The sequence below is a fragment of the Rhinoderma darwinii genome, chromosome 3 (genome assembly GCF_050947455.1).
Source record: "Rhinoderma darwinii isolate aRhiDar2 chromosome 3, aRhiDar2.hap1, whole genome shotgun sequence".
In the NCBI taxonomy this organism is placed as follows: Eukaryota; Metazoa; Chordata; class Amphibia; order Anura; family Rhinodermatidae; genus Rhinoderma; species Rhinoderma darwinii.
The window spans coordinates 260,669,850-260,695,034 of record NC_134689.1 but is presented as its reverse complement, the minus strand read 5'-3'; the positions used below and the strand labels follow the sequence as shown (position 1 = coordinate 260,695,034).

At 37.4% G+C, this 25,185-nt stretch overlaps 10 non-coding genes across 10 annotated transcripts; all 10 read right to left on the bottom strand.

Moving 5' to 3' along the window:
* Window positions 1–2,517: 2,517 nt before the first annotated feature.
* On the bottom strand, window positions 2,518–2,591 carry TRNAI-AAU (transfer RNA isoleucine (anticodon AAU)). Its single transcript has one exon. It is a non-coding gene; the product is annotated as a tRNA-Ile (tRNA).
* A 1,777-nt stretch (window positions 2,592–4,368) lies between these two features.
* TRNAI-AAU (transfer RNA isoleucine (anticodon AAU)) lies at window positions 4,369–4,442 on the bottom strand. Its single transcript has one exon. It is a non-coding gene; the product is annotated as a tRNA-Ile (tRNA).
* An 831-nt stretch (window positions 4,443–5,273) lies between these two features.
* Window positions 5,274–5,347, bottom strand: TRNAI-AAU (transfer RNA isoleucine (anticodon AAU)). The gene has a single exon. It is a non-coding gene; the product is annotated as a tRNA-Ile (tRNA).
* Window positions 5,348–7,094: 1,747 nt separating this feature from the next.
* On the bottom strand, window positions 7,095–7,168 carry TRNAI-AAU (transfer RNA isoleucine (anticodon AAU)). Its single transcript has one exon. It is a non-coding gene; the product is annotated as a tRNA-Ile (tRNA).
* A 10,801-nt stretch (window positions 7,169–17,969) lies between these two features.
* TRNAI-AAU (transfer RNA isoleucine (anticodon AAU)) lies at window positions 17,970–18,043 on the bottom strand. Its single transcript has one exon. It is a non-coding gene; the product is annotated as a tRNA-Ile (tRNA).
* Window positions 18,044–18,861: 818 nt separating this feature from the next.
* TRNAI-AAU (transfer RNA isoleucine (anticodon AAU)) lies at window positions 18,862–18,935 on the bottom strand. Its single transcript has one exon. It is a non-coding gene; the product is annotated as a tRNA-Ile (tRNA).
* A 1,899-nt stretch (window positions 18,936–20,834) lies between these two features.
* Window positions 20,835–20,908, bottom strand: TRNAI-AAU (transfer RNA isoleucine (anticodon AAU)). Its single transcript has one exon. It is a non-coding gene; the product is annotated as a tRNA-Ile (tRNA).
* Window positions 20,909–21,727: 819 nt separating this feature from the next.
* On the bottom strand, window positions 21,728–21,801 carry TRNAI-AAU (transfer RNA isoleucine (anticodon AAU)). The gene has a single exon. It is a non-coding gene; the product is annotated as a tRNA-Ile (tRNA).
* A 994-nt stretch (window positions 21,802–22,795) lies between these two features.
* TRNAI-AAU (transfer RNA isoleucine (anticodon AAU)) lies at window positions 22,796–22,869 on the bottom strand. The gene has a single exon. It is a non-coding gene; the product is annotated as a tRNA-Ile (tRNA).
* Window positions 22,870–24,590: 1,721 nt separating this feature from the next.
* Window positions 24,591–24,664, bottom strand: TRNAS-ACU (transfer RNA serine (anticodon ACU)). Its single transcript has one exon. It is a non-coding gene; the product is annotated as a tRNA-Ser (tRNA).
* Between the last annotated feature and the right edge of the window lie 521 nt (window positions 24,665–25,185).

Below are 25,185 nucleotides of genomic sequence, written 5' to 3'. Positions count from 1 at the left end.
CAAAGAGTTTTATTTCAGTACATTATATGGTACATTAAATGCTGCCATTAAAAACAAGAACTTGTCTCGCTAAAAACAAGCCCTTATATGACTATGAGGACGGAAAAATAATAAAGATATGACTATCGGAATACAAAGAGGCAAAATCAAGATATTATTTTTGTCCTTAAGGTTGAAATTGGACCTCTAAGATGATTTCATGCAACAAACTCTGCATTTCTATAAATCACCGGTTAGACCATACATGGAATATTGTGTACAGTTTTGAGCACCTGTGTATGAGAAGGACATTGCTGAACTAGAATGCGTGCAAAGAAGGGAAAGCAAGGTAATTAAAGGACCTCATCACAGACGGGGATTCTTTACTGTAAGAGCAGTTCGACGATTGAACTCTCTGCCACATTGAAAAGTGTTTTTTTGAAAAATATAAAATTTCATCATATTTGTACCAGATTCTGGAGATGGAACTTTGATCCAGGAATTTATTCTAATAGCCATATTTGGAGTAAGGGAGGAATTTTTCCCCTAATGACAACATTGGAATGCACTCCAAGACAGTTTTTGCCTTCCTCTGGATCAACACGGCAGGTTTATAGGTTGAATTTGATGGACCTTTTTTCAATATTATCAACTATTCAACTCTGTAACAAAAACGAGCTTACATTGCCCGTATGGGGATCGAACCCGTGCCCTTGGCGTTATTAGCACCACGCTCTAACCAACTGAGCTAACCGGCCACTTTTACACCAAAGATTCACGTCACGTCAGTAGAAAATACATGCAAACGTGTATTCATATTGATATCCTATTAACCTGAATAATAAAATAAACTTGCAATTTTTACTACTCAAAAAGCATTGGACAAATTGCTTTTGTGTTTTCCATTCCACTCCACAAAGAGTTTTCTTTCAGTACATTATATGGTACATTAAATGCTGCCATTAAAAACAAGAACTTGTCTCGCTAAAAACAAGCCCTTATATGACTATGAGGACGGAAAAATAATAAAGTTATGACTATCGGAATACAAAGAGGCAAAATCAAGATATTATTTTTGTCCTTAAGGTTGAAATTGAACCTCTAAGATGATTTCATGCAACAAACTCTGCATTTCTATAAATCACCGGTTACACCATACATCGAATATTGTGTACAGTTTTGAGCACCTGTGTATGAGAAGGACATTGCTGAACTAGAATGCGTGCAAAGAAGGGAAAGCAAGGTAATTAAAGGACCTCATCACAGACGGGGATTCTTTACTGTAAGAGCAGTTCGACGATTGAACTCTCTGCCACATTGAAAAGTGTTTTTTTGAAAAATATAAAATTTCATCATATTTGTACCAGATTCTGGAGATGGAACTTTGATCCAGGAATTTATTCTAATAGCCATATTTGGAGTAAGGGAGGAATTTTTCCCCTAATGACAACATTGGAATGCACTCCAAGACAGTTTTTGCCTTCCTCTGGATCAACACGGCAGGTTTATAGGTTGAATTTGATGGACCTTTTTTCAATATTATCACCTATTCAACTCTGTAACAAGCATGTAACAAGCATGTAACAAGCATGTAACAAAAGTGAGCTTCCATGGCCCGTACGTGGATCGAACCCGTGACCTTGGCGTTATTAGCACCACGCTCTAACCAACTGAGCTAACCGGCCACTTTTACACCAAAGATTCACGTCACGTCAGTAGAAAATACATGCAAACGTGTATTCATATTGATATCCTATTAACCTGAATAATAAAATAAACTTGCAATTTTTACTACTCAAAAAGCATTGGACAAATTGCTTTTGTGTTTTCCATTCCACCCCACAAAGAGTTTTATTTCAGTACATTATATGGTACATTAAATGCTGCCATTAAAAACAAGAACTTGTCTCGCTAAAAACAAGCCCTTATATGACTATGAGGACGGAAAAATAATAAAGTTATGACTATCGGAATACAAAGAGGCAAAATCAAGATATTATTTTTGTCCTTAAGGTTGAAATTGGACCTCTAAGATGATTTCATGCAACAAACTCTGCATTTCTATAAATCACCGGTTAGACCATACATGGAATATTGTGTACAGTTTTGAGCACCTGTGTATGAGAAGGACATTGCTGAACTAGAATGTGTGCAAAGAAGGGAAAGCAAGGTAATTAAAGGACCTCATCACAGACGGGGATTCTTTACTGTAAGAGCAGTTCGACGATTGAACTCTCTGCCACATTGAAAAGTGTTTTTTTGAAAAATATAAAATGTCATCATATTTGTACCAGATTCTGGAGATGGAACTTTGATCCAGGAATTTATTCTAATAGCCATATTTGGAGTAAGGGAGGAATTTTTCCCCTAATGACAACATTGGAATGCACTCCAAGACAGTTTTTGCCTTCCTCTGGATCAACACGGCAGGTTTATAGGTTGAATTTGATGGACCTTTTTTCAATATTATCACCTATTCAACTCTGTAACAAGCATGTAACAAGCATGTAACAAGCATGTAACAAGCGTGAGCTTCCATGGCCCGTACGTGGATCGAACCCATGACCTTGGCGTTATTAGCACCACGCTCTAACCAACTGAGCTAACGGGCCACTTTTACACCAAAGATTCACGTCACGTCAGTAGAAAATACATGCAAACGTGTATTCATATTGATATCCTATTAACCTGAATAATAAAATAAACTTGCAATTTTTACTACTCAAAAAGCATTGGACAAATTGCTTTTGTGTTTTCCATTCCACCCCACAAAGAGTTTTATTTCAGTACATTATATGGTACATTAAATGCTGCCATTAAAAACAAGAACTTGTCTCGCTAAAAACAAGCCCTTATATGACTATGAGGACGGAAAAATAATAAAGTTATGACTATCGGAATACAAAGAGGCAAAATCAAGATATTATTTTTGTCCTTAAGGTTGAAATTGGACCTCTAAGATGATTTCATGCAACAAACTCTGCATTTCTATAAATCACCGGTTAGACCATACATGGAATATTGTGTACAGTTTTGAGCACCTGTGTATGAGAAGGACATTGCTGAACTAGAATGTGTGCAAAGAAGGGAAAGCAAGGTAATTAAAGGACCTCATCACAGACGGGGATTCTTTACTGTAAGAGCAGTTCGACGATTGAACTCTCTGCCACATTGAAAAGTGTTTTTTTGAAAAATATAAAATGTCATCATATTTGTACCAGATTCTGGAGATGGAACTTTGATCCAGGAATTTATTCTAATAGCCATATTTGGAGTAAGGGAGGAATTTTTCCCCTAATGACAACATTGGAATGCACTCCAAGACAGTTTTTGCCTTCCTCTGGATCAACACGGCAGGTTTATAGGTTGAATTTGATGGACCTTTTTTCAATATTATCACCTATTCAACTCTGTAACAAGCATGTAACAAGCATGTAACAAGCATGTAACAAAAGTGAGCTTCCATGGCCCGTACGTGGATCGAACCCGTGACCTTGGCATTATTAGCACCACGCTCTAACCAACTGAGCTAACTGGCCACTTTTACACCAAAGATTCACGTCACGTCACGTCACGTCACGTCACGTCAGTAGAAAATACATGCAAACGTGTATTCATATTGATATCCTATTAACCTGAATAATAAAATAAACTTGCAATTTTTACTACTCAAAAAGCATTGGACAAATTGCTTTTGTGTTTTCCATTCCACCCCACAAAGAGTTTTATTTCAGTACATTATATGGTACATTAAATGCTGCCATTAAAAACAAGAACTTGTCTCGCTAAAAACAAGCCCTTATATGACTATGAGGACGGAAAAATAATAAAGTTATGACTATCGGAATACAAAGAGGCAAAATCAAGATATTATTTTTGTCCTTAAGGTTGAAATTGGACCTCTAAGATGATTTCATGCAACAAACGCTGCATTTCTATAAATCACCGGTTAGACCATACATGGAATATTGTGTACAGTTTTGAGCACCTGTGTATGAGAAGGACATTGCTGAACTAGAATGCGTGCAAAGAAGGGAACGCAAGGTAATTAAAGGACCTCATCACAGACGGGGATTCTTTACTGTAAGAGCAGTTCGACGATTGAACTCTCTGCCACATTGAAAAGTGTTTTTTTAAAAATATAAAATGTCATCATATTTGTACCAGATTCTGGAGATGGAACTTTGATCCAGGAATTTATTCTAATAGCCATATTTGGAGTAAGGGAGGAATTTTTCCCCTAATGACAACATTGGAATGCACTCCAAGACAGTTTTTGCCTTCCTCTGGATCAACACGGCAGGTTTATAGGTTGAATTTGATGGACCTTTTTTCAATATTATCAACTATTCAACTCTGTAACAAGCATGTAACAAAAGTGAGCTTCCATGGCCCGTACGGGGATCGAACCCATGACCCTGGCGTTATTAGCACCACGCTCTAACCAACTGAGCTAACCGGCCACTTTTACACCAAAGATTCACGTCACGTCAGTAGAAAATACATGCAAACGTGTATTCATATTGATATCCTATTAACCTGAATAATAAAATAAACTTGCAATTTTTACTACTCAAAAAGCATTGGACAAATTGCTTTTGTGTTTTCCATTCCACCCCACAAAGAGTTTTATTTCAGTACATTATATGGTACATTAAATGCTGCCATTAAAAACAAGAACTTGTCTCGCTAAAAACAAGCCCTTATATGAATATGAGGATGGAAAAATAATAAAGTTATGACTATCGGAATACAAAGAGGCAAAATCAAGATATTATTTTTGTCCTTAAGGTTGAAATTGGACCTCTAAGATGATTTCATGCAACAAACTCTGCATTTCTATAAATCACCGGTTAGACCATACATGGAATATTGTGTACAGTTTTGAGCACCTGTGTATGAGAAGGACATTGCTGAACTAGAATGCGTGCAAAGAAGGGAAAGCAAGGTAATTAAAGGACCTCATCACAGACGGGGATTCTTTACTGTAAGAGCAGTTCGACGATTGAACTCTCTGCCACATTGAAAAGTGTTTTTTTGAAAAATATAAAATGTCATCATATTTGTACCAGATTCTGGAGATGGAACTTTGATCCAGGAATTTATTCTAATAGCCATATTTGGAGTAATGGAGGAATTTTTCCCCTAATGACAACATTGGAATGCACTCCAAGACAGTTTTTGCCTTCCTCTGGATCAACACGGCAGGTTTATAGGTTGAATTTGATGGACATTTTTTCAATACTATCAACTATTCAACTCTGTAACAAGCATGTAACAAAAGTGAGCATCCATGGCCCGTACGGGGATCGAACCCGTGACCTTGGCGTTATTAGCACCACGCTCTAACCAACTGAGCTAACCGGCCACTTTTACACCAACGATTCACGTCACGTAAGTAGAAAATACATGCAAACGTGTATTCATATTGATATCCTATTAACCTGAATAATAAAATAAACTTGCAATTTTTACTACTCAAAAAGCATTGGACAAATTGCTTTTGTGTTTTCCATTCCACCCCACAAAGAGTTTTATTTCAGTACATTATATGGTACATTAAATGCTGCCATTAAAAACAAGAACTTGTCTCGCTAAAAACAAGCCCTTATATGACTATGAGGACGGAAAAATAATAAAGATATGACTATCGGAATACAAAGAGGCAAAATCAAGATATTATTTTTGTCCTTAAGGTTGAAATTGGACCTCTAAGATGATTTCATGCAACAAACTCTGCATTTCTATAAATCACCGGTTAGACCATACATGGAATATTGTGTACAGTTTTGAGCACCTGTGTATGAGAAGGACATTGCTGAACTAGAATGCGTGCAAAGAAGGGAAAGCAAGGTAATTAAAGGACCTCATCACAGACGGGGATTCTTTACTGTAAGAGCAGTTCGACGATTGAACTCTCTGCCACATTGAAAAGTGTTTTTTTGAAAAATATAAAATGTCATCATATTTGTACCATAAATTTGATCCAGGAATTTATTCTAATAGCCATATTTGGAGTAAGGGAGGAATTTTTCCCCTAATGACAACATTGGAATGCACTCCAAGACAGTTTTTGCCTTACTCTGGATCAACACGTCAGGTTTATAGGTTGAATTTGATGGACCTTTTTTCAATATTATCAACTATTCAACTCTGTAACAAGCATGTAACAAAAGTGAGCTTCCATGGCCCGTACGGGGATCGAACCGGTGACCTTGGCGTTATTAGCACCACGCTCTAACCAACTGAGCTAACCGGCCACTTTTACACCAAAGATTCACGTCTTTGGTCAGTAGAAAATACATGCAAACGTGTATTCATATTGATATCCTATTAACCTGAATAATAAAATAAACTTGCAATTTTTACTACTCAAAAAGCATTGGACAAATTGCTTTTGTGTTTTCCATTCCACCCCACAAAGAGTTTTATTTCAGTACATTATATGGTACATTAAATGCTGCCATTAAAAACAAGAACTTGTCTCGCTAAAAACAAGCCCTTATATGACTATGAGGACGGAAAAATAATAAAGTTATGACTATCGGAATACAAAGAGGCAAAATCAAGATATTATTTTTGTCCTTAAGGTTGAAATTGGACCTCTAAGATGATTTCATGCAACAAACTCTGCATTTCTATAAATCACCGGTTAGACCATACATGGAATATTGTGTACAGTTTTGAGCACCTGTGTATGAGAAGGACATTGCTGAACTAGAATGCGTGCAAAGAAGGGAACGCAAGGTAATTAAAGGACCTCATCACAGACGGGGATTCTTTACTGTAAGAGCAGTTCGACGATTGAACTCTCTGCCACATTGAAAAGTGTTTTTTTGAAAAATATAAAATGTCATCATATTTGTACCAGATTCTGGAGATGGAACTTTGATCCAGGAATTTATTCTAATAGCCATATTTGGAGTAAGGGAGGAATTTTTCCCCTAATGACAACATTGGAATGCACTCCAAGACAGTTTTTGCCTTCCTCTGGATCAACACGGCAGGTTTATAGGTTGAATTTGATGGACCTTTTTTCAATATTATCAACTATTCAACTCTGTAACAAGCATGTAACAAGCATGTAACAAGCATGTAACAAAAGTGAGCTTCCATGGCCCGTACGGGGATCGAACCCGTGACCCTGGCGTTATTAGCACCACGCTCTAACCAACTGAGCTAACCGGCCACTTTTACACCAAAGATTCACGTCACGTCAGTAGAAAATACATGCAAACGTGTATTCATATTGATATCCTATTAACCTGAATAATAAAATAAACTTGCAATTTTTACTACTCAAAAAGCATTGGACAAATTGCTTTTGTGTTTTCCATTCCACCCCACAAAGAGTTTTATTTCAGTACATTATATGGTACATTAAATGCTGCCATTAAAAACAAGAACTTGTCTCGCTAAAAACAAGCCCTTATATGACTATGAGGACGGAAAAATAATAAAGTTATGACTATCGGAATACAAAGAGGCAAAATCAAGATATTATTTTTGTCCTTAAGGTTGAAATTGGACCTCTAAGATGATTTCATGCAACAAACTCTGCATTTCTATAAATCACCGGTTAGACCATACATGGAATATTGTGTACAGTTTTGAGCACCTGTGTATGAGAAGGACATTGCTGAACTAGAATGCGTGCAAAGAAGGGAAAGCAAGGTAATTAAAGGACCTCATCACAGACGGGGATTCTTTACTGTAAGAGCAGTTCGACGATTGAACTCTCTGCCACATTGAAAAGTGTTTTTTTGAAAAATATAAAATGTCATCATATTTGTACCAGATTCTGGAGATGGAACTTTGATCCAGGAATTTATTCTAATAGCCATATTTGGAGTAAGGGAGGAATTTTTCCCCTAATGACAACATTGGAATGCACTCCAAGACAGTTTTTGCCTTCCTCTGGATCAACACGGCAGGTTTATAGGTTGAATTTGATGGACCTTTTTTCAATATTATCAACTATTCAACTCTGTAACAAGCATGTAACAAAAGTGAGCTTCCATGGCCCGTACGGGGATCGAACCCGTGACCTTGGTGTTATTAGCACCACGCTCTAAACAACTGAGCTAACCGGCCACTTTTACACCAAAGATTCACGTCACGTCAGTAGAAAATACATGCAAACGTGTATTCATATTGATATCCTATTAACCTGAATAATAAAATAAACTTGCAATTTTTACTACTCAAAAAGCATTGGACAAATTGCTTTTGTGTTTTCCATTCCACCCCACAAAGAGTTTTATTTCAGTACATTATATGGTACATTAAATGCTGCCATTAAAAACAAGAACTTGTCTCGCTAAAAACAAGCCCTTATATGACTATGAGGACGGAAAAATAATAAAGTTATGACTATCGGAATACAAAGAGGCAAAATCAAGATATTATTTTTGTCCTTAAGGTTGAAATTGGACCTCTAAGATGATTTCATGCAACAAACTCTGCATTTCTATAAATCACCGGTTAGACCATACATGGAATATTGTGTACAGTTTTGAGCACCTGTGTATGAGAAGGACATTGCTGAACTAGAATGCGTGCAAAGAAGGGAAAGCAAGGTAATTAAAGGACCTCATCACAGACGGGGATTCTTTACTGTAAGAGCAGTTCGACGATTGAACTCTCTGCCACATTGAAAAGTGTTTTTTTGAAAAATATAAAATGTCATCATATTTGTACCATAAATTTGATCCAGGAATTTATTCTAATAGCCATATTTGGAGTAAGGGAGGAATTTTTCCCCTAATGACAACATTGGAATGCACTCCAAGACAGTTTTTGCCTTCCTCTAGATCAACACGGCAGGTTTATAGGTTGAATTTGATGGACCTTTTTTCAATATTATCAACTATTCAACTCTGTAACAAGCATGTAACAAAAGTGAGCTAACCGGCCACTTTTACACCAAAGATTCACGTCACGTCAGTAGAAAATACATGCAAACGTGTATTCATATTGATATCCTATTAACCTGAATAATAAAATAAACTTGCAATTTTTACTACTCAAAAAGCATTGGACAAATTGCTTTTGTGTTTTCCATTCCACCCCACAAAGAGTTTTATTTCAGTACATTATATGGTACATTAAATGCTGCCATTAAAAACAAGAACTTGTCTCGCTAAAAACAAGCTCTTATATGACTATGAGGACGGAAAAATAATAAAGTTATGACTATCGGAATACAAAGAGGCAAAATCAAGATATTATTTTTGTCCTTAAGGTTGAAATTGGACCTCTAAGATGATTTTATGCAACAAACTCTGCATTTCTTTAAATCACCGGTTAGACCATACATGGAATATTGTGTACAGTTTTGAGCACCTGTGTATGAGAAGGACATTGCTGAACTAGAATGCGTGCAAAGAAGGGAAAGCAAGGTAATTAAAGGACCTCATCACAGACGGGGATTCTTTACTGTAAGAGCAGTTCGACGATTGAACTCTCTGCCACATTGAAAAGTGTTTTTTTGAAAAATATAAAATTTCATCATATTTGTACCAGATTCTGGAGATGGAACTTTGATCCAGGAATTTATTCTAATAGCCATATTTGGAGTAAGGGAGGAATTTTTCCCCTAATGACAACATTGGAATGCACTCCAAGACAGTTTTTGCCTTCCTCTGGATCAACACGGCAGGTTTATAGGTTGAATTTGATGGACCTTTTTTCAATATTATCAACTATTCAACTCTGTAACAAAAATGAGCTTACATTGCCCGTATGGGGATAGAACCCGTGACCTTGGCGTTATTAGCACCACGCTCTAACCAACTGAGCTAACCGGCCACTTTTACACCAAAGATTCACGTCACGTCAGTAGAAAATACATGCAAACGTGTATTCATATTGATATCCTATTAACCTGAATAATAAAATAAACTTGCAATTTTTACTACTCAAAAAGCATTGGACAAATTGCTTTTGTGTTTTCCATTCCACCCCACAAAGAGTTTTCTTCAGTAAATTATATGGTACATTAAATGCTGCCATTAAAAACAAGAACTTGTCTCGCTAAAAACAAGCCCTTATATGACTATGAGGACGGAAAAATAAAGTTATGACTATCGGAATACAAAGAGGCAAAATCAAGATATTATTTTTGTCCTTAACCCCTTGAGTACCCAGCTCATTTTGGCCTTGAGGACCAGACCCATTTTTTCAAATCTGACATGTATCACTTTATGTGGTAATAACTCCGGAATGCTTTTACCTATCCAATTGATTCTGAGATTGTTTTCTCGTGACACATTGGACTTTAGTTTAGTGCAAAAATTTGGTCGATAAATTCATTCCTTATTTGTGAAAAACACCAACATTTAGCGAAAATATGAAGAAATTATGATTTTTCCCATTTTAAATGTATCTGCTTGTAAAACAGATGGTAATACCACATAAAATAGTTACCAATTAACATATCCCATATGTCTACTTTATGTTTGCATCGTTTTTTGAACATTCTTTTATTTTTCTATGACCTCACAAGGCTTAGAACTTTAGCAGCAATTTCTCATATTTTTAAGAAAATTTCAAAAAGCGATTTTTTCAGGGACGAGTTCAGTTCTGAAGTGGTTTTGAGTGCCCTATATATTAGAAACCCCCATAAAACACCCCATTTTGAAAACTGCACCCCTCAAAGTATCTAAAACAGCATTCAGAAAGTGTTTCAACTCTTTAGGCGTTTTACAGGAATTGAAGGAAAGTAGAGCTGAAATTTTCAAATTTCATTTTTTTTTACAAAATTCATATGTAATACATTTTCTTCTGTACCACAGAAGGTTTTACCTGAGAAACGCAACTCAATATTTATTGCCCAGATTCTGCAGTTTTTAGAAATATCCCACATGTGGCCCTAGTGCGCTAATGGACTGAAACACAGGCCTCAGAAGCAAAGGAGCACCTCTTGGATTTTGGGGCCTCCTTTTTTCAGAATATATTTTAGGCACCATGTCAGGTTTGAAGAGGTCTTGTGGTGCCAAAACAGTGGAAACCCCCGAAAGTGACCCCCATTTTTTAAACTACACACCTCAGGGAATTTATCTAGGGGTATAGTTAGCATTTTGACCCCACAGGTATTTTGCTATATTTTCTGGAGTTAGTCTGTGAAAATGAAAATCTACTTTTTTTCTGGAAAAACGTAAAAATTTCAAATTTTTGCAAGAAATAAAGGAGAGAAAGCACCCCAACATTTGTAAAGCAATTTCTCGCGATTACGGAAATACCCCATATGTGGTAATAAACTGCTGTTTGGACCCACAGCAGGGCTCAGAAGGGAGGGAGCGCCATTTGGATTTTGGAGCTCTGATTTTACTGGAATGGTTTTCAGTGCCGTGTCACGTTTGCAACGCCCTGGAGGGACCTAAACAGTGGAATCCCCCCAAAAGTGACCCCATTTTGGAAACTATACCCCTCAAGGAATTTTTCTAGTGGTATAGTTATCATTTTGACCCCACAGGTTTTTTGCTGAATTTATTGGAATTAGTCTGTGAAGATGAAAAGAGACTTTTTTTTGGAAAAAACACAGAATTTTCTAATTTTTATAAGGAATAAAGGAGAAAAAGCACCTCAACATTTGTAAAGCAATTTCTCCTGATTACGGAAATACCCCATATGTGGTAATAAACTGCTGTTTGGACCCATGGCAGGGCTCAGAAGGGACGGAGCACCATTTGGATTTTGCAGCTCAGATTTTGCTGAATTGGTTTCTGGGGGCCATGTCGCGAGTCCCTGAAGTACCAGTACAGTAGAAATTCCCCAGATGTGATCCCAATTTGGAGACTATACCCCTGAAAGAATTAAATTAGAGGTGTAGTGAGCATTTTGAGCCCTCAGGTGTTTTATAGATTTTATTAGAATTGGTCCGTGAAATATAAACTGTAGCTTTAGCTCAGAATTTTTCATTTCCACAAGGAATACAGGAGAAAAGACACCCCAAAATGTGTTACACAATTTCTCCTGATTACGGAAATACCCCATATGTGGTTGTAAACGGCTATTTGGACATACGGCAAGGGTCTAAACGGAAAAAGTGAAATTTCATTTTTGGAGTGGAGATTTTACAAAATTTGTTTTTGACGCCATGTTGCATTGCGCTGAGGTACCAGTACAGTGAAAACTCCCGAGAAGTGACCCCATTTAGGAAACTACACCCCTCAAGGAATTCATCTAGAAGTGTAGTGAGCATTTTGACCCCCAAAGGTTTTGCAGAAATTAGTGCACAGTGGATGTTGCAGATTGAAAATTGACATTTTCCACATATATGCTATTTCAGTGCCCAATGCGTTGGGCCCAGCTTGTACCACTGGAGACATACGCCCCATAAATTGTTAAACTGTTCTCCAGAGTACGGTAATACCCCATATGTGGTCATAAACCGCTGTTTGGGCACACTGCCAGGCCCAGAAGGAGCGCCATTTGGCTTTTGGAGCGCAGATTTTGCTTGGTAGTAGTTTTGTTTAGTGTTTTACTGGTGTTTCAGTTTATAATGTGGGGGCATATGTAATCTGTGCGGAGTACATACATTTTTTGCGTGACACACTGTCGTTTTTATTGGTACCATGTTTGGCTACGCGCGACTTTTTGATCACTTTTTATTCCATTTTTTTGGAAACAACGTGACCAAAAAAGGAAATTCTGCCATTGTTTTTTATGGTATTTTTTTTACGGTGTTCACCGTGCGGGATAAATAATATGATATTTTTTTAGGTCAGGCCGATACGAACGCGGCGATACCTATTATGTCTAGTTTTTGTCTTTTTTTTCATTTTTTTTCTAATTATAAAGGGCTTGATCAGGGAAACAAGGCGATTATTGTTTTTATTACGTAAAACTTGTATTTATTTATTTATCTAAAACTTTTTTTTTAACTTTTTTTTAACTTTTTATTTTACACATACTAGGGGACTGGAAGATCTGATCTTCTGATCCCCTGCACAATACACTGCACTACTTCTGTATGTACTGATGTAGTGCAGTGTATTGTAACTGTCACTTTACAACTGACAGTTGAGCCTATTACGTCCTGCCTTGGGCAGGACCTAATAGGCTCCCGTACCTGGCAACCAGGAAGCCGTTGCTAGGCTTCCTGGTTGCCATTGCAACCATCAGAACCCCGCGATTTTTCGCGGGGGGGGCAATGGGGTGCAGAGGGAGCCCCCTCCCTCTGTATCAATCACTTAAATGCCGCTGTCGCTATTGACAGCGGCATTTAAGGGGTTAAACTACAGCGATCGGAGAGGACAGTGATCGCTGTAGTTGCAGTGGGATGTCGGCTGTATATTACAGCCGACATCCGATGAAGATGGAGCGAGCACAGCTCCTGTGCCCGCTTCATCCTCAGGGCGTTACTATACGCCCATTTTCGGGAAGGGGTTAATAAAAAGTGTTTTTTTTTTTTTTTACACTGCTTTCTCTGATCTCCTCACGGATCTCACAGAAATGAGGAGATCAGAGAAAGTGACAGGAGCTTTCTCCTGCAGACGACGTCACAGACGGCTGTGATTGGTCAGTCTTCAGAGACTGACCAATCACAGCAATCGCCGGCATTGGGGACTGCTAATTGGTCCCCAGGCCGGTAGCAGAGACGGTTAGCTGTCAATGACAGCTGCCGCCGCTGTTCTGTCACTATGTGATTTCACATAGTGACAGTTTATTCCTGCGCCGTAATAGTACGTCGAAGGTACGCTGGCATAAGTGGCCAGCGACGTACTATTACGTCAAAGGTACGCAAGGGGTTAAGGTTGAAATTGGACCTCTAAGATGATTTCATGCAACAAACTCTGCATTTCTATAAATCACCGGTTAGACCATACATGGAATATTGTGTACAGTTTTGAGCACCTGTGTATGAGAAGGACATTGCTGAACTAGAATGCATGCAAAGAAGGGAAAGCAAGGTAATTAAAGGACCTCATCACAGACGGGGATTCTTTACTGTAAGAGCAGTTCGACGATTGAACTCTCTGCCACATTGAAAAGTGTTTTTATGAAAAATATAAAATTTCATCATATTTGTACCAGATTCTGGAGATGGAACTTTGATCCAGGAATTTATTCTAATAGCCATATTTTGAGTAAGGGAGGAATTTTTCCCCTAATGACAACATTGGAATGCACTCCAAGACAGTTTTTGCCTTCCTCTGGATCAACACGGCAGGTTTATAGGTTGAATTTGATGGACCTTTTTTCAATATTATCAACTATTCAACTCTGTAACAAGCATGTAACAAAAGGGAGCTTCTATGGCCCGTACGGGGATCGAACCCGAGACCTTGGCGTTATTAGCACCACGCTCTAACCAACTGAGCTAACCGGCCACTTTTACACCAAAGATTCACGTCACGTCAGTAGAAAATACATGCAAACGTGTATTCATATTGATATCCTATTAACCTGAATAATAAAATAAACTTGCAATTTTTACTACTCAAAAAGCATTGGACAAATTGCTTTTGTGTTTTCCATTCCACCCCACAAAGAGTTTTCTTTCAGTACATTATATGGTACATTAAATGCTGCCATTAAAAACAAGAACTTGTCTCGCTAAAAACAAGCCCTTATATGACTATGAGGACGGAAAAATAATAAAGTTATGACTATCGGAATACAAAGAGGCAAAATCAAGATATTATTTTTATCCTTAAGGTTGAAATTGAACCTCTAAGATGATTTCATGCAACAAACTCTGCATTTCTATAAATCACCGGTTAGACCATACATGGAATATTGTGTACAGTTTCAAGCACCTGTGTATGAGAAGGACATTGCTGAACTAGAATGCGTGCAAAGAAGGGAAAGCAAGGTAATTAAAGGACCTCATCACAGACGGGGATTCTTTACTGTAAGAGCAGTTCGACGATTGAACTCTCTGCCACATTGAAAAGTGTTTTTTTGAAAAATATAAAATTTCATCATATTTGTACCAGATTCTGGAGATGGAACTTTGATCCAGGAATTTATTCTAATAGCCATATTTGGAGTAAGGGAGGAATTTTTCCCCTAATGACAACATTGGAATGCACTCCAAGACAGTTTTTGCCTTCCTCTGGATCAACACGGCAGGTTTATAGGTTGAATTTGATGGACCTTTTTTCAATATTATCAACTATTCAACTCTGTAACAAAAGTGAGCTTCCATGGCCCATACCGGGATCGAACACGTGACCTTGGCGTTATTAGCACCCCGCTCTAACCAACTGAGCTAACCAGCCACATTTACACCAAAGATTCACGTCACGTCAGTAGAAAATACATGCAAACGTGTATTCATATTGATATCCTATTAACCTGAATAATAAAATAAACTTGCAATTTTTACTACTCAAAAAGCATTGGACAAATTGCTTTTGTGTTTTCCATTCCACCCCACAAAGAGTTTTCTTCAGTACATTATATGGTACATTAAATGCAGCCATTAAAAACAAGAACTTGTCTCGCTAAAAACAAGCCCTTATATGACTATGAGGACGGAAAAATAATAAAGTTATGACTATCGGAATACATAGAGGCAAAATCAAGATATTATTTTTCCATTCCACCCCACAAAGAGTTTTCTTTCAGTACATTATATGGTACATTAAATGCTGCCATTAAAAACAAGAACTTGTCTCGCTAAAAACAAGCCCTTATATGACTATGAGGACGGAAAAATAATAAAGTTATGACTATCAGAATACAAAGAGGCAAAATCAAGATATTATTTTTGTCCTTAAAGGCATGGTGTCGCCCCAAAAACATGTTTTTTTTTTAAAATTTAAACATTTAGTGTGTGGGTGATTAAACATTGTTCAAATTTTTTTTATTTTTTTCGCGAGTCAGGAAATATTATAAATTTTTTCAAATTTTTCAAAATTTATAATACTACCCATTTTTGGTCACTAGATGGAGCTGTTTGGAGCTAGTTCCCAAAATTGCAGCATTGCAACATTGGGTTAAAAGCTATCGCTCTAGTGAGCGCTCAGCATCCCCCCCTCCTTTATCCTGGCTAGTGCCGGGATAAACGAGGGGTTTGAAAGGTTTAACCTGCTACACTGTGTGTCGCCATTTTTTGAGGTAACTCACAGTGTAGTAGGTTTGCATGCAGTAGTAAACACACACAAACACTAACATACATTGAAATCGCTTACCTGCTCCTGCCGCCGCGGCCCGTCCGCTCCCTTTGCTGCCGCTGTCCCATGTGCACTTGTCCGGAAGCCGCGACCGGAAGTAGTAATATCACTGTCCGGCCGCGACTTCCGGTCCACAGGAAAATGGCGCCGGACGGCGCCAATTTCGAATAGGACTGTGTGGGAGCGGCGCATGCGCAGTTCCCACACAGACGCCGTACACGGCAGTCAATGGGACGGGAGCCGTTCGCAGTCCCTATGGGACTGTGGCTTCCGTATTCCATGTCTGTGTGTGTCGTTAATCGACACACACAGAAATGGAACAAAAAATGGCAGCCCCCATAGGGAAGAAAAAGTGTGAAAAAAAGAAACAGTAAAACACAAACACACAAATGAAAATAAACGTTTATATTAAGGCACTAACATCTTTAACATATAAATAAAATATTTGTGATGACACTGTTCCTTTAAGGTTGAAATTGAACCTCTAAGATGATTTCATGCAACAAACTGCATTTCTATAAATCACCGGTTAGACCATACATGGAATATTGTGTACAGTTTTAAGCACCTGTGTATGAGAAGGACATTGCTGAACTAGAATGCGTGCAAAGAAGGGAAAGCAAGGTAATTAAAGGACCTCATCACAGACGGGGATTCTTTACTGTAAGAGCAGTTCGACGATTGAACTCTCTGCCACATTGAAAAGTGTTTTTTTGAAAAATATAAAATTTCATCATATTTGTACCAGATTCTGGAGATGGAACTTTGATCCAGGAATTTATTCTAATAGCCATATTTGGAGTAAGGGAGGAATTTTTCCCCTAATGACAACATTGGAATGCACTCCAAGACAGTTTTTGCCTTCCTCTGGATCAACACGGCAGGTTTATAGGTTGAATTTGATGGACCTTTTTTCAATATTATCAACTATTCAACTCTGTAACAAGCATGTAACAAAAGTGAGCTTCCATGGCCCGTACGGGATCGAACCCGTGACCTTGGCGTTATTAGCACCACGCTCTAACCAACTGAGCTAACCGGCCACTTTTACACCAAAGATTCACGTCACGTCAGTAGAAAATACATGCAAACGTGTATTCATATTGATATCCTATTAACCTGAATAATAAAATAAACTTGCAATTTTTACTACTCAAAAAGCATTGGACAAATTGCTTTTGTGTTTTCCATTCCACCCCACAAAGAGTTTTCTTTCAGTACATTATATGGTACATTAAATGCTGCCATTAAAAACAAGAACTTGTCTCGCTAAAAACAAGCCCTTATATGACTATGAGGACGGAAAAATAATAAAGTTATGACTATCAGAATACAAAGAGGCAAAATCAAGATATTATTTGTGTCCTTAAGGTTGAAATTGAACCTCTAAGATGATTTCATGCAACAAACTCTGCATTTCTATAAATCACCGGTTAGACCATACATGGAATATTGTGTACAGTTTTAAGCACCTGTGTATGAGAAGGACATTGCTGAACTAGAATGCGTGCAAAGACGGGAAAGCAAGGTAATTAAAGGACCTCATCACAGACGGGGATTCTTTACTGTAAGAGCAGTTCGACGATTGAACTCTCTGCCACATTGAAAAGTGTTTTTTTGAAAAATATAAAATTTCATCATATTTGTACCAGATTCTGGAGATGGAACTTTGATCCAGGAATTTATTCTAATAGCCATATTTGGAGTAAGGGAGGAATTTTTCCCCTAATGACAACATTGGAATGCACTCCAAGACAGTTTTTGCCTTCCTCTGGATCAACACGGCAGGTTTATAGGTTGAATTTGATGGACCTTTTTTCAATATTATCAACTATTCAACTCTGTAACAAAAGTGAGCTTCCATGGCCCATACGGGGATCGAACCCGTGACCTTGGCGTTATTAGCACCACGCTCTAACCAACTGAGCTAATCGGCCACTTTTACACCAAAGATTCACGTCACGCAGTAGAAAATACATGCAAACGTGTATTCATATTGATATCCTATTAACCTGAATAATAAAATAAACTTGCAATTTTTACTACTCAAAAAGCATTGGACAAATTGCTTTTGTGTTTTCCATTCCACCCCACAAAGAGTTTTCTTCAGTACATTATATGGTACATTAAATGCTGCCATTAAAAACAAGAACTTGTCTCGCTAAAAACAAGCCCTTATATGACTATGAGGACGGAAAAATAATAAAGTTATGACTATCGGAATACAAAGAGGCAAAATCAAGATATTATTTTTGTCCTTAAGGTTGAAATTGGACCTCTAAGATGATTTCATGCAACAAACTCTGCATTTCTATAAATCACCGGTTAGACCATACATGGAATATTGTGTACAGTTTCAAGCACCTGTGTATGAGAAGGACATTGCTGAACTAGAATGCGTGCAAAGAAGGGAAAGCAAGGTAATTAAAGGACCTCATCACAGACGAGGATTCTTTACTGTAAGAGCAGTTCGACGATTGAACTCTCTGCCACATTGAAAAGTGTTTTTTTGAAAAATATAAAATTTCATCATATTTGTACCAGATTCTGGAGATGGAACTTTGATCCAGGAATTTATTCTAATAGCCATATTTGGAGTAAGGGAGGAATTTTTCCCCTAATGACAACATTGGAATGCACTCCAAGACAGTTTTTGCCTTCCTCTGGATCAACACGGCAGGTTTATAGGTTGAATTTGATGGACCTTTTTTCAATATTATCAACTATTCAACTCTGTAACAAAAGTGAGCTTTCATGGCCCGTACGGGGATCGAACCCGTGACCTTGGCGTTATTAGCACCACGCTCTAACCAACTGAGCTAACCAGCCACTTTTACACCAAAGATTCACGTCACGTCAGTAGAAAATACATGCAAACGTGTATTCATATTGATATCCTATTAACCTGAATAATAAAATAAACTTGCAATTTTTACTACTCAAAAAGCATTGGACAAATTGCTTTTGTGTTTTCCATTCCACCCCACAAAGAGTTTTCTTCAGTACATTATATGGTACATTAAATGCTGCCATTAAAAACAAGAACTTGTCTCGCTAAAAACAAGCCCTTATATGACTATGAGGACGGAAAAATAATAAAGTTATGACTATCGGAATACAAAGAGGCAAAATCAAGATATTATTTTTCCATTCCACCCCACAAAGAGTTTTCTTTCAGTACATTATATGGTACATTAAATGCTGCCATTAAAAACAAGAACTTGTCTCGCTAAAAACAAGCCCTTATATGACTATGAGGACGGAAAAATAATAAAGTTATGACTATCGGAATACAAAGAGGCAAAATCAAGATATTATTTTTGTCCTTAAGGTTGAAATTGGACCTCTAAGATGATTTCATGCAACAAACTCTGCATTTCTATAAATCACCGGTTAGACCATACATGGAATATTGTGTACAGTTTTGAGCACCTGTGTATGAGAAGGACATTGCTGAACTAGAATGCATGCAAAGAAGGGAAAGCAAGGTAATTAAAGGACCTCATCACAGACGGGGATTCTTTACTGTAAGAGCAGTTCGACGATTGAACTCTCTGCCACATTGAAAAATGTTTTTTTGAAAAATATAAAATTTCATCATATTTGTACCAGATTCTGGAGATGGAACTTTGATCCAGGAATTTATTCTAATAGCCATATTTTGAGTAAGGGAGGAATTTTTCCCCTAATGACAACATTGGAATGCACTCCAAGACAGTTTTTGCCTTCCTCTGGATCAACACGGCAGGTTTATAGGTTGAATTTGATGGACCTTTTTTCAATATTATCAACTATTCAACTCTGTAACAAGCATGTAACAAAAGTGAGCTTCCATGGCCCGTACGGGGATCGAACCCGAGACCTTGGCGTTATTAGCACCACGCTCTAACCAACTGAGCTAACCGGCCACTTTTACACCAAAGATTCACGTCACGTCAGTAGAAAATACATGCAAACGTGTATTCATATTGATATCCTATTAACCTGAATAATAAAATAAACTTGCAATTTTTACTACTCAAAAAGCATTGGACAAATTGCTTTTGTGTTTTCCATTCCACCCCACAAAGAGTTTTCTTTCAGTACATTATATGGTACATTAAATGCTGCCATTAAAAACAAGAACTTGTCTCGCTAAAAACAAGCCCTTATATGACTATGAGGACGGAAAAATAATAAAGTTATGACTATCGGAATACAAAGAGGCAAAATCAAGATATTATTTTTATCCTTAAGGTTGAAATTGAACCTCTAAGATGATTTCATGCAACAAACTCTGCATTTCTATAAATCACCGGTTAGACCATACATGGAATATTGTGTACAGTTTCAAGCACCTGTGTATGAGAAGGACATTGCTGAACTAGAATGCGTGCAAAGAAGGGAAAGCAAGGTAATTAAAGGACCTCATCACAGACGGGGATTCTTTACTGTAAGAGCAGTTTGACGATTGAACTCTCTGCCACATTGAAAAGTGTTTTTTTGAAAAATATAAAATTTCATCATATTTGTACCAGATTCTGGAGATGGAACTTTGATCCAGGAATTTATTCTAATAGCCATATTTGGAGTAAGGGAGGAATTTTTCCCCTAATGACAACATTGGAATGCACTCCAAGACAGTTTTTGCCTTCCTCTGGATCAACACGGCAGGTTTATAGGTTGAATTTGATGGACCTTTTTTCAATATTATCAACTATTCAACTCTGTAACAAACGTGAGCTTCCATGGCCCATACGGGGATCGAACCCGTGACCTTGGCGTTATTAGCACCACGCTCTAACCAACTGAGCTAATCGGCCACTTTTACACCAAAGATTCACGTCACGTCAGTAGAAAATACATGCAAACGTGTATTCATATTGATATCCTATTAACCTGAATAATAAAATAAACTTGCAATTTTTACTACTCAAAAAGCATTGGACAAATTGCTTTTGTGTTTTCCATTCCACCCCACAAAGAGTTTTCTTCAGTACATTATATGGTACATTAAATGCTGCCATTAAAAACAAGAACTTGTCTCGCTAAAATCAAGCCCTTATATGACTATGAGGACGGAAAAATAATAAAGTTATGACTATCGGAATACAAAGAGGCAAAATCAAGATATTATTTTTGTCCTTAAGGTTGAAATTGGACCTCTAAGATGATTTCATGCAACAAACTCTGCATTTCTATAAATCACCGGTTAGACCATACATGGAATATTGTGTACAGTTTCAAGCACCTGTGTATGAGAAGGACATTGCTGAACTAGAATGCGTGCAAAGAAGGGAAAGCAAGGTAATTAAAGGACCTCATCACAGACGAGGATTCTTTACTGTAAGAGCAGTTCGACGATTGAACTCTCTGCCACATTGAAAAGTGTTTTTTTGAAAAATATAAAATTTCATCATATTTGTACCAGATTCTGGAGATGGAACTTTGATCCAGGAATTTATTCTAATAGCCATATTTGGAGTAAGGGAGGAATTTTTCCCCTAATGACAACATTGGAATGCACTCCAAGACAGTTTTTGCCTTCCTCTGGATCAACACGGCAGGTTTATAGGTTGAATTTGATGGACCTTTTTTCAATATTATCAACTATTCAACTCTGTAACAAAAGTGAGCTTCCATGGCCCGTACGGGGATCGAACCCGTGACCTTGGCGTTATTAGCACCACGCTCTAACCAACTGAGCTAACCAGCCACTTTTACACCAAAGATTCACGTCACGTCAGTAGAAAATACATGCAAACGTGTATTCATATTGATATCCTATTAACCTGAATAATAAAATAAACTTGCAATTTTTACTACTCAAAAAGCATTGGACAAATTGCTTTTGTGTTTTCCATTCCACCCCACAAAGAGTTTTCTTCAGTACATTATATGGTACATTAAATGCAGCCATTAAAAACAAGAACTTGTCTCGCTAAAAACAAGCCCTTATATGACTATGAGGACGGAAAAATAATAAAGTTATGACTATCGGAATACATAGAGGCAAAATCAAGATATTATTTTTCCATTCCACCCCACAAAGAGTTTTCTTTCAGTACATTATATGGTACATTAAATGCTGCCATTAAAAACAAGAACTTGTCTCGCTAAAAACAAGCCCTTATATGACTATGAGGACGGAAAAATAATAAAGTTATGACTATCAGAATACAAAGAGGCAAAATCAAGATATTATTTGTGTCCTTAAGGTTGAAATTGAACCTCTAAGATGATTTCATGCAACAAACTCTGCATTTCTATAAATCACCGGTTAGACCATACATGGAATATTGTGTACAGTTTTAAGCACCTGTGTATGAGAAGGACATTGCTGAACTAGAATGCGTGCAAAGACGGGAAAGCAAGGTAATTAAAGGACCTCATCACAGACGGGGATTCTTTACTGTAAGAGCAGTTCGACGATTGAACTCTCTGCCACATTGAAAAGTGTTTTTTTGAAAAATATAAAATTTCATCATATTTGTACCAGATTCTGGAGATGGAACTTTGATCCAGGAATTTATTCTAATAGCCATATTTGGAGTAAGGGAGGAATTTTTCCCCTAATGACAACATTGGAATGCACTCCAAGACAGTTTTTGCCTTCCTCTGGATCAACACGGCAGGTTTATAGGTTGAATTTGATGGACCTTTTTTCAATATTATCATCTATTCAACTCTGTAACAAAAGTGAGCTTCCATGGCCCATACGGGGATCGAACCCGTGACCTTGGCGTTATTAGCACCACGCTCTAACCAACTGAGCTAATCGGCCACTTTTACACCAAAGATTCACGTCACGTCAGTAGAAAATACATGCAAACGTGTATTCATAATGATATCCTATTAACCTGAATTATAAAATAAACTTGCAATTTTTACTACTCAAAAAGCATTGGACAAATTGCTTTTGTGTTTTCCATTCCACCCCACAAAGAGTTTTCTTCAGTACATTATATGGTACATTAAATGCTGCCATTAAAAACAAGAACTTGTCTCGCTAAAAACAAGCCCTTATATGACTATGAGGACGGAAAAATAATAAAGTTATGACTATCGGAATACAAAGAGGCAAAATCAAGATATTATTTTTATCCTTAAGGTTGAAATTGAACCTCTAAGATGATTTCATGCAACAAACTCTGCATTTCTATAAATCACCGGTTAGACCATACATGGAATATTGTGTACAGTTTCAAGCACCTGTGTATGAGAAGGACATTGCTGAACTAGAATGTGTGCAAAGAAGGGAAAGCAAGGTAATTAAAGGACCTCATCACAGACGGGGATTCTTTACTGTAAGAGCAGTTCGACGATTGAACTCTCTGCCACATTGAAAAGTGTTTTTTTGAAAAATATAAAATTTCATCATATTTGTACCAGATTCTGGAGATGGAACTTTGATCCAGGAATTTATTCTAATAGCCATATTTGGAGTAAGGGAGGAATTTTTCCCCTAATGACAACATTGGAATGCACTCCAAGACAGTTTTTGCCTTCCTCTGGATCAACACGGCAGGTTTATAGGTTGAATTTGATGGACCTTTTTTCAATATTATCAACTATTCAACTCTGTAACAAAAATGAGCTTACATTGCCCGTATGGGGATCGAACCCGTGACCTTGGCGTTATTAGCACCACGCTCTAACCAACTGAGCTAACCGGCCACTTTTACACCAAAGATTCACGTCACGTCAGTAGAAAATACATGCAAACGTGTATTCATATTGATATCCTATTAACCTGAATAATAAAATAAACTTGCAATTTTTACTACTCAAAAAGCATTGGACAAATTGCTTTTGTGTTTTCCATTCCACCCCACAAAGAGTTTTCTTCAGTAAATTATATGGTACATTAAATGCTGCCATTAAAAACAAGAACTTGTCTCGCTAAAAACAAGCCCTTATATGACTATGAGGACGGAAAAATAATAAAGTTATGACTATCGGAATACAAAGAGGCAAAATCAAGATATTATTTTTGTCCTTAAGGTTGAAATTGGACCTCTAAGATGATTTCATGCAACAAACTCTGCATTTCTATAAATCACCGGTTAGACCATACATGGAATATTGTGTACAGTTTTGAGCACCTGTGTATGAGAAGGACATTGCTGAACTAGAATGCATGCAAAGAAGGGAAAGCAAGGTAATTAAAGGACCTCATCACAGACGGGGATTCTTTACTGTAAGAGCAGTTCGACGATTGAACTCTCTGCCACATTGAAAAGTGTTTTTTTGAAAAATATAAAATTTCATCATATTTGTACCAGATTCTGGAGATGGAACTTTGATCCAGGAATTTATTCTAATAGCCATATTTGGAGTAAGGGAGGAATTTTTCCCCTAATGACAACATTGGAATGCACTCCAAGACAGTTTTTGCCTTCCTCTGGATCAACACGGCAGGTTTATAGGTTGAATTTGATGGACCTTTTTTCAATATTCAACTATTCAACTCTGTAACAAGCATGTAACAAAAGTGAGCTTCCATGGCCCGTACGGGGATCGAACCCGAGACCTTGGCGTTAGTAGCACCACGCTCTAACCAACTGAGCTAACCGGCCACTTTTACACCAAAGATTCACGTCACGTCAGTAGAAAATACATGCAAACGTGTATTCATATTGATATCCTATTAACCTGAATAATAAAATAAACTTGCAATTTTTACTACTCAAAAAGCATTGGACAAATTGCTTTTGTGTTTTCCATTCCACCCCACAAAGAGTTTTCTTTCAGTACATTATATGGTACATTAAATGCTGCCATTAAAAACAAGAACTTGTCTCGCTAAAAACAAGCCCTTATATGACTATGAGGACGGAAAAATAATAAAGTTATGACTATCGGAATACAAAGAGGCAAAATCAAGATATTATTTTTATCCTTAAGGTTGAAATTGAACCTCTAAGATGATTTCATGCAACAAACTCTGCATTTCTATAAATCACCGGTTAGACCATACATGGAATATTGTGTACAGTTTTAAGCACCTGTGTATGAGAAGGACATTGCTGAACTAGAATGCGTGCAAAGACGGGAAAGCAAGGTAATTAAAGGACCTCATCACAGACGGGGATTCTTT